Source organism: Pleurodeles waltl, chromosome 3_1, assembly GCF_031143425.1.
Source record: "Pleurodeles waltl isolate 20211129_DDA chromosome 3_1, aPleWal1.hap1.20221129, whole genome shotgun sequence".
NCBI lineage: Eukaryota > Metazoa > Chordata > Amphibia > Caudata > Salamandridae > Pleurodeles > Pleurodeles waltl.
In genome coordinates, this window is record NC_090440.1 from 1,082,919,265 (window position 1) to 1,082,935,577 (window position 16,313).

Consider the following 16,313-nt stretch of genomic DNA (forward strand, 5'->3'; position numbering starts at 1 on the left):
TGTAAGTAATGTTATAATTGTAAATGGAATATGTTTTGGACATGTTTTTTTATTCTGTATTCGTTTGTGATATTATATATATATATAATTTTCAAGTATATTTATCGTGTAGTTTGTATTTTTTTTTCTGTTAGTCATCGTTTGTTGAGTAGAAAAAGTACTTCCTGGGTGATGTAGAAACTGTTGAAGGACTATCGTTTTATACAGTGTTTTTTTCTTCAGTGTTGTATCCTTTTAAATATTTGTTTAAAAATGATTTATTTCAAATTAAAACAGTGTTTATATGTTTTTGATTTTTACTGATATTTTCTTTGTTTTACGTAGGAAAAATATTGTTGTTGTCGATTTCGCTGGTTTTTTCACGTAGTACTGTAGTGGTTCCCATATTTTATATATAAGTGGTCGTTGTTTAGGTGTAATGCAGATTAAGCGTATTTTTCTTTGTTTAGACTTCGTTGTAAAAAGATTAGGGCCCATATTTATACTATTTTAGCGCCGCATTTGCTCTGCTTTTTGACGTAAATATGGCGCAAACTTACAAAATAAAATTGTTTTTGCTAGTCTGCGCCGTTTCTGCATCAAAAAATGACGCAAATGCAGCGATAAAAAAGTATAAATATGGGCCTAGTTGTTTAGGCGTTTTCGGTGTTGGGCAGTCTTTGTTTGCGCTGTCGTTGTTTGGGTAGTCGTTGTTTGGGTAGTAGTTGTTTGGGGAGTCGTTGTTTAGGTAGTCGTTATTTAGGCAGTCATTGTTTGGGCAGTAGTGGTTCAGTGGAATATTCGTACTTTAGTGGTTCCCATATTCGTTATATAGGAGGTTGTTGTTTAGGAATAATTCAGATTATGGTTTTTTTCATTGTTTAGACTTCGTTGTAAATTTTTTTGTTGTTTATGCATTTTCGGTTTTGGGCAGTCGTTGTTTAGGTAGTCGTTGTTTAGGTAGTAGTGGTTCAGTGGCATATTAGTCGCAACCCACATTGCGTAGTTTTGCTGATACTGTGCAGCAGGATTTTCAATGCAAGCCTTGATGGGCGTGGAAAAATTACGCAACATCTGCCGGGACCTGAGTGCTTGCCCGGATTGACGCTTTGCTTTCCTGCGGAGAGAAAAAACGAGGCACGCCGATCCGACTCGACTGGAGAAGGAGAAACGACGCAGGGTCTCGCTTGCGGGTGAGAAATCGACCCAGGTACTTTTTAACGCTAACAGTGTTTTACCTGTTTACAAAAGGATTTAAGACTCTTTTGCTTTTAAAATGTATAACCTGACTTGTGTATGTTGGATTCTTGTCGTTTTGGTCTTGTTTTGGTTTATATAAATATTTCCTATTTTTCTAAACCTGTGTTGTGCCATTTTGTAGTGTTTTCACTAAGTTACTGTGTGTGTTGGTACAAATACTTTACACCTAGACCCTGAAGTTAAGCCTGCCTGCTTGTGCCAAGCTACCAAGGGGGTGAGCAGGGGTTAACTGAGGGTGACTCTCCTTTATCCTGACTAGAGTGAAGGTCCTTGCTTGGACAGGAGGTAACCTAACTGCCAACCAAAGACCCCATTTCTAAGAGCCACTCTCCTCTGTATCAAACTCTCCTATTCCCCTCGCTAGGTCTCTCCTGCTCCATGCATAGCTTTTTCATAGTCTCCCTTCCTAAACTAATCTGTGCTCCTCCTCTGGGCTTGTTTAGTTGATCATGAATAAGTGGGAGCTACCACAGGCTGAGAGGCCTTTCTCCTCTCAGGATCATGTATACTTCATACATGACGCGATGGAGCGCCTTGCCTTGTTCATCATGCTTGCTAACTATACATAACATCTCACCCATGTACAGATCTGTCTCCATGTTCCAAATTGCTTCCCTTATCCCAGAGGGCTGATTACAAAGCTTTTGGTGCTCTTTGGACAGCAACATGGGAGAGATGCCGGTCAGTAGAACAATCTTAGAAAGCAGCCATCTTCAATAGTGCCATGCTCCAATCCCGCTGTTACTTATTTTGAGGGCTAACAATTATTAGAGTTGTGAAGGGTAGCTCCCATAAGGAGGATTTTTGACTGGCATTGTTAAGCTGATTATGGTAGAACTAACAGTTCTGAAAAGCCACAATGTTATTTAGAGAGTTAAGCCAAGGCACCCTACACCAGCCAATTTTATATGGTAATATATGGGATTCTTGCTTTCTAGAAGACACTATTTGATGGCAAACCCTTAAACTAGGTGATTTTAGCACTGCTTATCAAAATTCCTCTCTCTTTCTCTGCCTCTATCTCACTCTATCACATTTACAGGCGTCTGATAGCTTCATGATGATTATAATCCCAAACATATAGACATAATGTGTCAACAATACATAGATGCAATTTAGGAAGTACTAATACATTTTTGAATCTGAACTGTGTGCTCACATTCACAAAAATAATGAATGCAACATCTAAAAACAAAACTACTATCACAAAATCTCTGGATTAATCTAAAACACAGGACACAGGAGAAAATAATTTCAATCCTCATACCTTTTACAAATTTAAATGTGTAATAACAATGAACTATCGCTTGCAAAGTTGTAGAAGTCTATTATAAATAAAGTTTGGCATTCTATTGTTGCATAACCACCAACAATCTCTAAGCACAAAAAAAGTCGCTGCCACCGTACACCATAGCTGTTGTATTTACTTTTATGTAGATTTCCTTCTTTAAGTGTATTATTGTAACTACAATATTTGGGTAATGAATGGAAGATTGAAAATGTATTGCAAGCTAGCAAAGGCAAGTACATGTTCAAGGTATAAAGAAAGACAAACATAAGGGACCACACAAAAGCATGTTTCCTAAGATAAGGCATTTGCCTAATTTCTGCCTCTTGTAGTATCCCCGGCTGAGTACCACCATTCAATGTATAGAGTCTATGAAATGTGTCAATGCAAAGTGGATGCCTACAAACCTCCCTGCAGCAAAGTCTGATCTCAAGAAGACGGGATGGTGAAACTTTTCCAAATATTGGCCGGGAGATGGCAGGGATGCAATTGGGGCTTGTTTCTGGGGAGCAGGGCCAACACAGCAGAAGAATTGCCAAGAGAAAGGAGAAAACACCTGCATGGTGATGGATTACAGACATATTTGTAGTAACTTGGAGTCTTTGAGGCTGATTTTGAGTTTGGTGGAAGGAAACATCTGTCTGCCAAACTCCAGATGGGAAGGTCACTGCAGTGCTAGAGACCTTCCCGCGGGCCCCCTTAATGGTTTTATCACTAGGCTGACCGGCGTAAACTAAGGTTTCCACAGGTCAGAACAGTGGGAAAGGTGCGGCAGCATTGATGCCGGCTCATAATAGAGCTGGCGGCAATACTGATGCATGCATGGGGCACCAGCACCCTTGAACTGTGCAGGAGGACCCTGGAGACAAAGGAGACCCCACCAGTACCATTACAACAATTGTCAGTCCGAAAAGCCCAGCCTTTAGAGAAAGTAACAAGAGAGGTTGTAACTAGTGCGGCTGTCCTTTTTGCAGTCTGAAGAACGATGAAGAGAAAACTGCAGCTGTAGTGACAGTACTACAATAAATTTAAACAGTAGGAAAGTGCAGTTTCAGGAAGGTTTTCTCACCGGAAACATGGGAAAAGAGGGCAGGTACTTTGGCACCATGTGTCAGCTGAACCCAATTATTGAGAACTGTTTTAGTGTTCTCCTGTGCATTAGTGGGTGATGCTTTGTGTTTTTATCTAGAATCTTTTTTAACCCCTCTGGTGTGGGTGTCGGCCACTGGCTGATGCCTGCACTACCTCCCTTTTAAATTAGGCCTTCCTGAAACCCCCAATAGACACCAAGGAATTCACTTGGGGGGTGTCGCCCCCCTCTGGAAGCGGGCCAGCCCCCCACTGGAACAAATTTTATTTAAAAAAAGGAGAGTTTACCGATCACGCCCCCAAGGTTAAAAAAGAAAAAGAAAAATACATTTAAAAAAATAAAAATAAAATGACAGGGGTCGACCGTGGGCAGGGCAACCCCCTTTGGGGGGCATTTTTTTTTTAATGGTTGTATGTCTCCCAGGGAAACCATACAACTGTTAAACAAATATATAGATAGATATATCTATATATATAGATCTACAAAAATCTATATATCTATAGATATAAATATTTTTATATAGATATATAGATACATAGACCTCTCTCTCTCTCTCTCTCTCTCTCTCTCTCTCTATATATATATATATATATATATATATATATATATATATATATATATGTAAAAAAAAAAATATATATATATATATATATATAAATGGAGAGAGGGAGAGAGATCACTTTTGTCAATGTGTGTGTGGTTTCCATGGGGGCTGCGATTGGCCCTTAGGAAAACAACACCCACAGTGATCTCTTTACATATATATATTTTCCACCAGTTCTCTTGCAGTCTTGCAGTTGCAGCTCAAGTCTTCATAGCAATGCACATACTGTAGCTTTTAGGCAGCAATAACAAAGTCAAGTAACTCTTGTGATTATGTTTCTGCTACAAAAGAATCTGACTTTTGTCTAGTGGCAGTTTTGAAGCCATTTAGAAGCATAATGCTGTGAGTTTTTTTTATTCAAATTGTAGTATGCAGTTTGAGAAATATTCTCTACTTAGGGATGATTTTTGTGTTCTACGCCAATATGCTTGTGAAAAGTGGAAAAAGCATCCTTGAATTTGGGTTTGTGGATATATTTTCAGTATTGTGTTTATCATTGATAATTCGAAATCTAGTATCACTTTTCTAGGTGTTTTATTTAGTGTTTTGTTTTTGATTGTTGATATAAATTCAGTGTAAGTAGAGGAATGTTTATCAGCCAATAATGCATACACTAGGGGGACTGTAGTGTTATTTTTTGAGGCATGTATAGTGTAAATTTGAGTGAATGGATGGGGTGTAGATTTAAATGTTCCATCCATCATCCAAACTTCACCATTTTGTAGGATTAGTAAGTTGCGGGTTGTGCTAAATATTACAATTCTTTTTTGAGGGTTTTCGTTGTGCATGAGGAAAGTTTCTTTGGAGAAGGTAATTTTTAGTTCTGCGGGGATGTTAATGTCTTCAAAGGATTGTGGTGTTACGTGTTGGGTTGCTACTTGCCAGTTTTTCTCCTTGAAACATTTGCCTAAGGTTTGGTATAGAAGGCATGCTACCTGCAACCTGTACGGGAATGTTTTGTAATACCTCCCTTACAGCCTGTCCGCAGGAGTCATTGGAGGAGTGTGCAATATGTTTTCTTTTTTGCACGTTTTCTCTAATCTCAATTTCCATTGCAGAGGCAGAGTGGTTGTGATCTGTTGTCTTAACAACGGTGTCTTCCAGAGTAACAGCTCTGCCTCTGCAATGTGAAGAGTAGAATTGTACACACCTCCAATGACTCCTGAGGTTGACATCCTTGTCTCTGCAATAAAGATAACCTTCATACTTTAGTAGCTGGTGTCCGGTTCTTGAGGTCACATAACTTGGTTCTTCTTGCGATGCCATTTGTGAAATATCTATAAATAATATGAAAAAAATATATTATAAGAACTTTTGAGTTTTTAGTTTTAAATCTGTGGTGGAATTACTTTATAAAATAGTAAGTTAGTTACTGTATACTGTATGCTCTTTGTAAGTGTTTGGTGTAGCTGGCATATTAACTTTTACATTTGGTGATTGTGTATTATCTGTGCAGAGGTAAGTAATTTGTGGTTTTAGATTTGTAAACGTGGGTCTACTGTGTGACTAGTGTTTGTTCTGTGGTAAGTACTTGGTGGAGTTGTAATAGTATATTTTCTTATAGTCAGTGTTCAGCACCTATGTTCATGTAAGTATGCAGTGAAGCTGGTATGATTATTTTGGTATGTACTGAACATTTGTCACGTACTATGAGGTTGGAATAGTAATTTTAGTGTTATTTACTGTCTAGCACCTGCTGTGAGGTAAGTATTTGGTGGAGCTGCAATAGTAAAAAAAATGTATAGTCACTGTCCAGCACATACCCTAATGTAAGTATGTGGGGAACTTGCAATGATTAATTTGCAGTGTACTTAATGTGTGCAATCTCTCTTGAGGTAAGTAGTTGGTGGAGTTGGAATAATAATTTTTATTCTATACAGGGTCCAGCACCTGCTTTGAGTTTAGTATTTGGTGGAGTTGTAATAGTAAAACATTTTTAGAGTAACTATCCTGCACATACCCTCACATAATGATGTGGGGAATTTACAATGGTTAATTTGCAATGTGCTGAATGAATATGTGCTATCTGGCCTGAGGTAAGTCGTTGGTGTAGATGCAATAGTAATTTTAGTTCTATTTATTGTGAAGCATGTGCTTTGAGGTACGTATTTGGTGGATTTGCAATAGTAATTTTAGTTCTGTTTACTGTCCACCACCTGCTTTGAGGTGAGTGTTTGGTGGAGTTATAATAGTTAATTTTTCCATATAATGAGTATGCTGCATGTACACTCAAATAAGTATGTGGGGAACTTGTAGTGGTTAATTTGTAATGTGCAGAATGTTTGCCATCTGACCTGCGGTAAGTAGTTGGTGTAATAGGTATAATTATTATAATTTTATTTAGTGTCCAGAAGTTGCGTTGATGTCTGTACTTGGTGGAGTTGTAATAGTTAATTTGTTTTTAAGTTAATGTCCTGTACGTACCTTCATGTAAGTATGTGGGGAATTTGCAATGGTTAAATTAGATTTTAATAGTAAGTTTGGTTCTATTTAGAGTGCAACATTTGTGCTTATGTAAGTAGTTTCTCGAGTTGTAAAAGTGTAATTATCGTATACTCAATGTGTAGTAGCTGGTATTACATAAGTATCTATAGTAGTTGTATTGTTAATTTTGAATGTATGTCTTGCGCAGTTTATGTTTTAAGGCGAGCACTTGGCTGGAGGTTTAATAGTATATCTTAGCTTTTATGTAGAGTCTACATGTAGTTTGTGATATTTAAGGATAAATAGAGCACCTTTTCTACCACGTTGTTTAATAGTGGCCAGTAAGCATGCGATATGTGAGGAAGTGTTGCAAGCGTTAGTGGTAAAGCTAAGTTTAAGAAAAAGTTTTGGGAAAGCCAGTTGGTTTCCCATTTTTAGGTGTCTTGTAGATAGTGTACTGTGTATGTGCTGTCTGTTAGAGATATTTTATTTAGTGTTGGTGCATTTAAACTGTTACATGAATTACTATTACTGGGCCTCAAAGTCACTACTCATTGTTTGTTTCCTGCTGAAGTAGTTTGTAATCAGCACATTTCTTTTCTTGCATGTTATAATGTTGTAGAGCATTTGTGAAGTACTTGTGTGCTTAATGTTTGCAGTTTTGGGATAATTTTCTTTTTTTTACTGTGGTACTCTATAGACTGCATGTTTTAGAGGTTTGTTCTCTGTGTTTGGCTGTTTTCAATCATTCTCTGAGAATTTTGTGCTGTACATTTGTTTATTTAGCTTTCAATTATTTTTTAACTGCATCTTGGTACTATGTTTTTTAAGTATTTTTAATTTGACTGACTTTATGTGTGTTTGGCATGAGGTTAAGGGGTGTTTGCACATGAATGTTTGTTTAGTTTTATTACATTAGAAGAACTGCTTGTATGTTATAAACAAAATGTTATACTTACTTTAAAAAACATTTTTTTGCTGAGCTTCTTTTTTTTTAAATGGAATTTTGTTCTATTTTTTACGTTGTCTGCTTTTTTTTGTTCCTTGGAGTCTAAAAGAAATAATGAACAGTGTATTATTTAGTTTTTTATTTTGTATTATTAATGATTTACTTTGCTTAATTTAGGAAGTATTTTTTCTGTAGACTTGAATTTTGAGGTGAGTAATGTTTTGCTTTTTGGTTAAATTTACTAGGTGAAGTCATTTCTTTTTACTATTTTGTAGTTGAAATCTTTTAAACATATAGTTTATTTTTATTATAATTTACTTTTAGTAGTCTTATCATATTCATTAGTTAACAGTTTTTTTAATACAATTGGTAATGGTTTAGTCAAATGGTTTTTGAATAATGGTAATCGTTTACCTTTGATGATACAGGTGTTGTGTTTATTTTTTGGTCACTTTCCTGAAATGTATGCTTGTAATACAAAAGTGAAAAACTAGATTAATTATTTATTTTTTCAGCTGTGTTATAGCTTTGTATATTTATTTATATTTATTTTAAGGATATTTTACCTTGTAATGTCAGTAGATGGCGGTGTTGGATAAAGTATAGATTATTTTCTTTCCGTAGTGGTTTACACATCCTCTCTGTAAGCTGTTCGGTGTAATAATGAGTACAAAATGGAGGTCGTTGGTATTTATATGTGTTTTTGTAAGTAATGTTATAATTGTAAATGGAATATGTTTTGGACATGTTTTTTTATTCTGTATTCGTTTGTGATATTATATATATATATAATTTTCAAGTATATTTATCGTGTAGTTTGTATTTTTTTTTCTGTTAGTCATCGTTTGTTGAGTAGAAAAAGTACTTCCTGGGTGATGTAGAAACTGTTGAAGGACTATCGTTTTATACAGTGTTTTTTTCTTCAGTGTTGTATCCTTTTAAATATTTGTTTAAAAATGATTTATTTCAAATTAAAACAGTGTTTATATGTTTTTGATTTTTACTGATATTTTCTTTGTTTTACGTAGGAAAAATATTGTTGTTGTCGATTTCGCTGGTTTTTTCACGTAGTACTGTAGTGGTTCCCATATTTTATATATAAGTGGTCGTTGTTTAGGTGTAATGCAGATTAAGCGTATTTTTCTTTGTTTAGACTTCGTTGTAAAAAGATTAGGGCCCATATTTATACTATTTTAGCGCCGCATTTGCTCTGCTTTTTGACGTAAATATGGCGCAAACTTACAAAATAAAATTGTTTTTGCTAGTCTGCGCCGTTTCTGCATCAAAAAATGACGCAAATGCAGCGATAAAAAAGTATAAATATGGGCCTAGTTGTTTAGGCGTTTTCGGTGTTGGGCAGTCTTTGTTTGCGCTGTCGTTGTTTGGGTAGTCGTTGTTTGGGTAGTAGTTGTTTGGGGAGTCGTTGTTTAGGTAGTCGTTATTTAGGCAGTCATTGTTTGGGCAGTAGTGGTTCAGTGGAATATTCGTACTTTAGTGGTTCCCATATTCGTTATATAGGAGGTTGTTGTTTAGGAATAATTCAGATTATGGTTTTTTTCATTGTTTAGACTTCGTTGTAATTTTTTTTGTTGTTTATGCATTTTCGGTTTTGGGCAGTCGTTGTTTAGGTAGTCGTTGTTTAGGTAGTAGTGGTTCAGTGGCATATTAGTCGCAACCCACATTGCGTAGTTTTGCTGATACTGTGCAGCAGGATTTTCAATGCAAGCCTTGATGGGCGTGGAAAAATTACGCAACATCTGCCGGGACCTGAGTGCTTGCCCGGATTGACGCTTTGCTTTCCTGCGGAGAGAAAAAACGAGGCACGCCGATCCGACTCGACTGGAGAACGAGAAACGACGCAGGGTCTCGCTTGCGGGTGAGAAATCGACCCAGGTACTTTTTAACGCTAACAGTGTTTTACCTGTTTACAAAAGGATTTAAGACTCTTTTGCTTTTAAAATTTATAACCTGACTTGTGTATGTTGGATTCTTGTCGTTTTGGTCTGGTTTTGGTTTAGATAAATATTTCCTATTTTTCTAAACCTGTGTTGTGCCATTTTGTAGTGTTTTCACTAAGTTACTGTGTGTGTTGGTACAAATACTTTACACCTAGACCCTGAAGTTAAGCCTGCCTGCTTGTGCCAAGCTACCAAGGGGGTGAGCAGGGGTTAACTGAGGGTGACTCTCCTTTATCCTGACTAGAGTGAAGGTCCTTGCTTGGACAGGAGGTAACCTAACTGCCAACCAAAGACCCCATTTCTAAGAGCCACTCTCCTCTGTATCAAACTCTCCTATTCCCCTCGCTAGGTCTCTCCTGCTCCATGCATAGCTTTTTCATAGTCTCCCTTCCTAAACTAATCTGTGCTCCTCCTCTGGGCTTGTTTAGTTGATCATGAATAAGTGGGAGCTACCACAGGCTGAGAGGCCTTTCTCCTCTCAGGATCATGTATACTTCATACATGACGCGATGGAGCGCCTTGCCTTGTTCATCATGCTTGCTAACTATACATAACATCTCACCCATGTACAGATCTGTCTCCATGTTCCAAATTGCTTCCCTTATCCCAGAGGGCTGATTACAAAGCTTTTGGTGCTCTTTGGACAGCAACATGGGAGAGATGCCGGTCAGTAGAACAATCTTAGAAAGCAGCCATCTTCAATAGTGCCATGCTCCAATCCCGCTGTTACTTATTTTGAGGGCTAACAATTATTAGAGTTGTGAAGGGTAGCTCCCATAAGGAGGATTTTTGACTGGCATTGTTAAGCTGATTATGGTAGAACTAACAGTTCTGAAAAGCCACAATGTTATTTAGAGAGTTAAGCCAAGGCACCCTACACCAGCCAATTTTATATGGTAATATATGGGATTCTTGCTTTCTAGAAGACACTATTTGATGGCAAACCCTTAAACTAGGTGATTTTAGCACTGCTTATCAAAATTCCTCTCTCTTTCTCTGCCTCTATCTCACTCTATCACATTTACAGGCGTCTGATAGCTTCATGATGATTATAATCCCAAACATATAGACATAATGTGTCAACAAAACATAGATGCAATTTAGGAAGTACTAATACATTTTTGAATCTGAACTGTGTGCTCACATTCACAAAAATAATGAATGCAACATCTAAAAACAAAACTACTATCACAAAATCTCTGGATTAATCTAAAACACAGGACACAGGAGAAAATAATTTCAATCCTCATACCTTTTACAAATTTAAATGTGTAATAACAATGAACTATCGCTTGCAAAGTTGTAGAAGTCTATTATAAATAAAGTTTGGCATTCTATTGTTGCATAACCACCAACAATCTCTGAAGCACAAAAAAAGTCGCTGCCACCGTACACCATAGCTGTTGTATTTACTTTTATGTAGATTTCCTTCTTTAAGTGTATTATTGTAACTACAATATTTGGGTAATGAATGGAAGATTGAAAATGTATTGCAAGCTAGCAAAGGCAAGTACATGTTCAAGGTATAAAGAAAGACAAACATAAGGGACCACACAAAAGCATGTTTCCTAAGTTAAGGCATTTGCCTAATTTCTGCCTCTTGTAGTATCCCCGGCTGAGTACCACCATTCAATGTATAGAGTCTATGAAATGTGTCAATGCAAAGTGGATGCCTACAAACCTCCCTGCAGCAAAGTCTGATCTCAAGAAGACGGGATGGTGAAACTTTTCCAAATATTGGCCGGGAGATGGCAGGGATGCAATTGGGGCTTGTTTCTGGGGAGCAGGGCCAACACAGCAGAAGAATTGCCAAGAGAAAACACCTGCATGGTGATGGATTACAGACATATTTGTAGTAACTTGGAGTCTTTGAGGCTGATTTTGAGTTTGGTGGAAGGAAACATCTGTCTGCCAAACTCCAGATGGGAAGGTCACTGCAGTGCTAGAGACCTTCCCGCGGGCCCCCTTAATGGTTTTCTCACTAGGCTGACCGGCGTAAACTAAGGTTTCCACAGGTCAGAACAGTGGGAAAGGTGCGGCAGCATTGATGCCGGCTCATAATAGAGCTGGCGGCAATACTGATGCATGCATGGGGCACCAGCACCCTTGAACTGTGCAGGAGGACCCTGGAGACAAAGGAGACCCCATCAGTACCATTACAACAATTGTCAGTCCGAAAAGCCCAGCCTTTAGAGAAAGTAACAAGAGAGGTTGTAACTAGTGCGGCTGTCCTTTTTGCAGTCTGAAGAACGATGAAGAGAAAACTGCAGCTGTAGTGACAGTACTACAATAAATTTAAACAGTAGGAAAGTGCAGTTTCAGGAAGGTTTTCTCACCGGAAACATGGGAAAAGAGGGCAGGTACTTTGGCACCATGTGTCAGCTGAACCCAATTATTGAGAACTGTTTTAGTGTTCTCCTGTGCATTAGTGGGTGATGCTTTGTGTTTTTATCTAGAATCTTTTTTAACCCCTCTGGTGTGGGTGTCGGCCACTGGCTGATGCCTGCACTACCTCCCTTTTAAATTAGGCCTTCCTGAAACCCCCAATAGACACCAAGGAATTCACTTGGGGGGTGTCGCCCCCCTCTGGAAGCGGGCCAGCCCCCCACTGGAACAAATTTTATTTAAAAAAAGGAGAGTTTACCGATCACGCCCCCAAGGTTAAAAAAGAAAAAGAAAAATACATTTAAAAAAATAAAAATAAAATGACAGGGGTCGACCGTGGGCAGGGCAACCCCCTTTGGGGGGCATTTTTTTTTTAATGGTTGTATGTCTCCCAGGGAAACCATACAACTGTTAAACAAATATATAGATAGATATATCTATATATATAGATATACAAAAATCTATATATCTATAGATATAAATATTTTTATATAGATATATAGATACATAGACCTCTCTCTCTCTCTCTCTCTATATATATATATATATATATATATATATATATATATATATATATGTAAAAAAATATATATATATATATATATATATAAATGGAGAGAGGGAGAGAGATCACTTTTGTCAATGTGTGTGTGGTTTCCATGGGGGCTGCGATTGGCCCTTAGGAAAACAACACCCACAGTGATCTCTTTACATATATATATTTTCCACCAGTTCTCTTGCAGTCTTGCAGTTGCAGCTCAAGTCTTCATAGCAATGCACATACTGTAGCTTTTAGGCAGCAATAACAAAGTCAAGTAACTCTTGTGATTATGTTTCTGCTACAAAAGAATCTGACTTTTGTCTAGTGGCAGCTTTGAAGCCATTAAGTAGCACAGAAGGTTTATCTGTATTTTATGTAAACAGCTGAGTGGATTAGTAAAGCCAGCCGTTACCTGCGCTATAAAACAAATTAAATATATGTGCGAGGGGGGCTATGGAGAGATGAAGGGCACTTTTGCTGGGTGGTAGTGAGGGAATCAGAGGAGGAGGTCATGGGAGTGGGAGCACGAATAATGATTGTTGGACTGGATGCCAGAGGCACTAAAGACTGTGACAATTAGAATGTGACAAGGTGAAGTAATAGTGTGTCTTTTTTGTTTTTTTGGTTGCCCGGAGAGAACGCTCTAATTGCTGCTTGTGCCCACAACACACACACACCCACCAGAAATTTCGTGACTGTCTACATAGGGTAGTGTTTTAGAGCGAGAGTTTGGACTGTAGCGCAGAGAGAGTGTTCTCTTGGGAGCTCCCCAATTTAGTTCAGCCCCAAATTCCACTGCTCAAATCGTAATGTGGAGACATACAAAATTATCTGTCTCAAAACATCCTGGTTTTGGAAGGCCAGCACCTGTGTTTTTGGTCCCGGGCTCGGTGGCCATACAGGGAAACCTACCAAACCCAGACATTTCTGGAAACTAGACACCCAGGGGAGTCCACCAAGGTATGATGTGTGGATTCCCCAAAGTTGTCTTACTCAGAATACCCTGCAAAGGTGAAATGTTAAATAAAAACTAAATTTTTTCTTGCATTTCTGTCACACAAACTACAGGAATATGCTGGGATCCACACAATTCCTACCAGCCAGTGTTTCCCCACCTGTCCTGATAAAAGCACTACCCCACTTGAGTGCCTGTACCTGGTGCCTGAGTCAAAAATGGAACAGTTGCCCTCATGTAAGGACTAAGATTGACCAATGTGTGATCCATTCCTGACACCTGCACAAGGCCTACCCACACGAGAGAGGTACTATTTTTATCGGGAGGCTTAGGGGAATGCTGGGTGGAAGGAAATTTATGGCTCCTCTTAGATTCCAGAACTTACCATCACCAAAATGTGCGGAAAAGGTGTTTTTATTGCCAAATCTTGAGGTTTGCAAAGGATTTTGGGTAACAGCACCTGGTGAGAGGGCCACAAGTTAGGCCATCCTGGCTTCCCCTAGGTGTCTAGTTTAAAAAAATGCACAGGTTTGGTAGGTTTTCTTAGATACCGGCTTAGCTAGAGACCAAAATCCACAGCTAGACACTTTCTAAAAAAACACATCAGTTGTCAATGTAAAAATTTGATGTGTGCATTTTGCGATTTGGGGTGTTTCCTTTCCCGGGCAGTATGCCTACCATCACAATGAGGTGCCATTTTTATCAGGAGACTTGGGGAAATGTTGGTTGCAAGGAAATTTGTGACTTCTCTCAGATTCCAGAACTTTCCAGCACTGAAATCTGAGGGAAAAGTGTTTTGTTCTGATATTTTGAGGTTTGCAAAGGATTGTAGGTAAAATAACCTGGTGAGAGCCCCACAAGTCACCCCATTCTTAATTCCCGTAGGTGTCTAGTTTTCAAAATTAAATAGGTTTTCTAGGTTTCCCAAGGTGCCGGCTGAGCTCAAGGCCAAAATCCACACCTATGCACTTTGCAAAAAACAGGTCAGTTTTCTTTGGGAAAATGTGATCTGTCAACGTTGTGTGAGGTACCATTTTTATTGGAAGATTTGTGGGAATGCTGGGTTGAAGGAAGTTTGTGGCGCCTCTCAGATTCCAGAACTTTGCAGCACCGAAATCTGAGAGAAAAAGTTTTATTTTTACAAATGTTGAGGTTTCTGGGTAACAGAACCTGGTGAGAGCCCCACAAGTCACCCTATCCTGGATTTCCCTAGGTGTCTAGTTTTGAAGAATGCACAGGATGGGTAGGTTTCCCTAGGTGTTGGAAGAGCTAGAGGCCAAAATCCACAGCTAGGCACTTTCCAAAAAGCACATCAGATTTCAATGTAAAAATGTGAAGTGTCCATGTTGAGTTTTCTGTCGTTGGCGTTAGGCCTACCCTCCCAGGTGAGGTACCATTCATATCCAGAGACTTGGGGAACACAGAATAGACAAACAAGTGTTATTGCCCAATGTTTTTCTGTACATTTATTCCTTCCAAATGTAAGACAGTGTTAAAAAGAAGTCTATTTAAGAAATGCCCTTTAATTCACATGCTAATATAGGGACCCCGGAATTCAGAAATGTGCACATAACCACTGCTTCTCAACACCTTATCTTGTGCCCATTTTGGAAATATAAAGGTTTCCTTGATGCCTATTTTTCACTCGTTATGTTTCACCAAACAAATTGCTGTATACCCGGTATAAAATGAAAACTCATAACAAGGTACAGCTCATTTATAGGCTCTGGGTACCTAGGGTTCTTGATGAACCTACCAGTCCTATATATCCTCCCAGTAAAAAAAGTCCAGCAGACATAACAGTATATTGCTTTAAAAAATCTGCCATAACTGGAAAACGTTATCAGCGAAAACATGGACAGAAATGGCTCTTTTTTCAACTCAATTTCAATTTGTTTTTTATTTTAGCTGTTACTTTCTGTAGGAAAACCTTGAAGGATCTACACAAATGACCCCTTGCTGAATTCTGAATTTTTTCTAATTTTCAGAAATGTTTAGCTGTGTGGGGTCCAGCATCGTTTTCACACCCATTTCTATCTCTAACTGGAAGGAGGCTGAAAGCACAAAAAGTAGTAAAAATGCGGTATGTCCTAGTAAAATGCCAAAATTGTGTTGAAAAAAATGTTTTTTCTGGTTCACGTTTGCCTGTTCTTGAAACCTGGGAAAATGGTGATTTTAGCACTGCAAACCATTTGTTGATGCCATTTTCAGGGAAAAAGACATGTGCTTTCTTCTGCAGCCCTTTTTCCCCATTTTTCTGGAAAAAAATAAAATAATTTAGCTGTATTTTGGCTAATTTCTTGGTATCCGCCAGGGGAACCCAAAAACTCTGGGTACCTTTAGAATCCCTATGATGATGGAAAAAAAGGTTGCAAATTTGGCATGGCCTAAGCGTGAACTACCCCAAATAGCCAAAGAATTGGCTCAGCACTGGGGTGGAGGGCGGGGGGAAGCCCAGCTGCAAAGGGGTTAAGGACTAGCACTTTTAGACCCGTTTGGTGGTGGCAGGGTGTATATGTTTATGGTACTGATCCACAAAATACAATTGTAGCTCATGAAATGCTGCCAGACCCTCATTCATGATGAAAGGGCGCACCCGGTGGATTGCGGTGGATGAGGACTCACCATGGATTGACTTTTCTTGCCAGAGGATGGATTTGTAGCAAACTGTTGTATGTGGCAAAGGAGTGTGCAGCAAGCATTGCTGACCCAGATCAGAAAACACCAAACTGATGTAAATAGTTGGGTACAGTTGTGCACTCTGGACATCTGGAGGGCAAAGTGTGCAGAGAGTTGGGTGGACGTGATTTTAGTTCCTCATTTAGTTCCTCATTGTTTCACCATGAGGTGTTGTGCGTTTTGTTGAGGACATACACATTG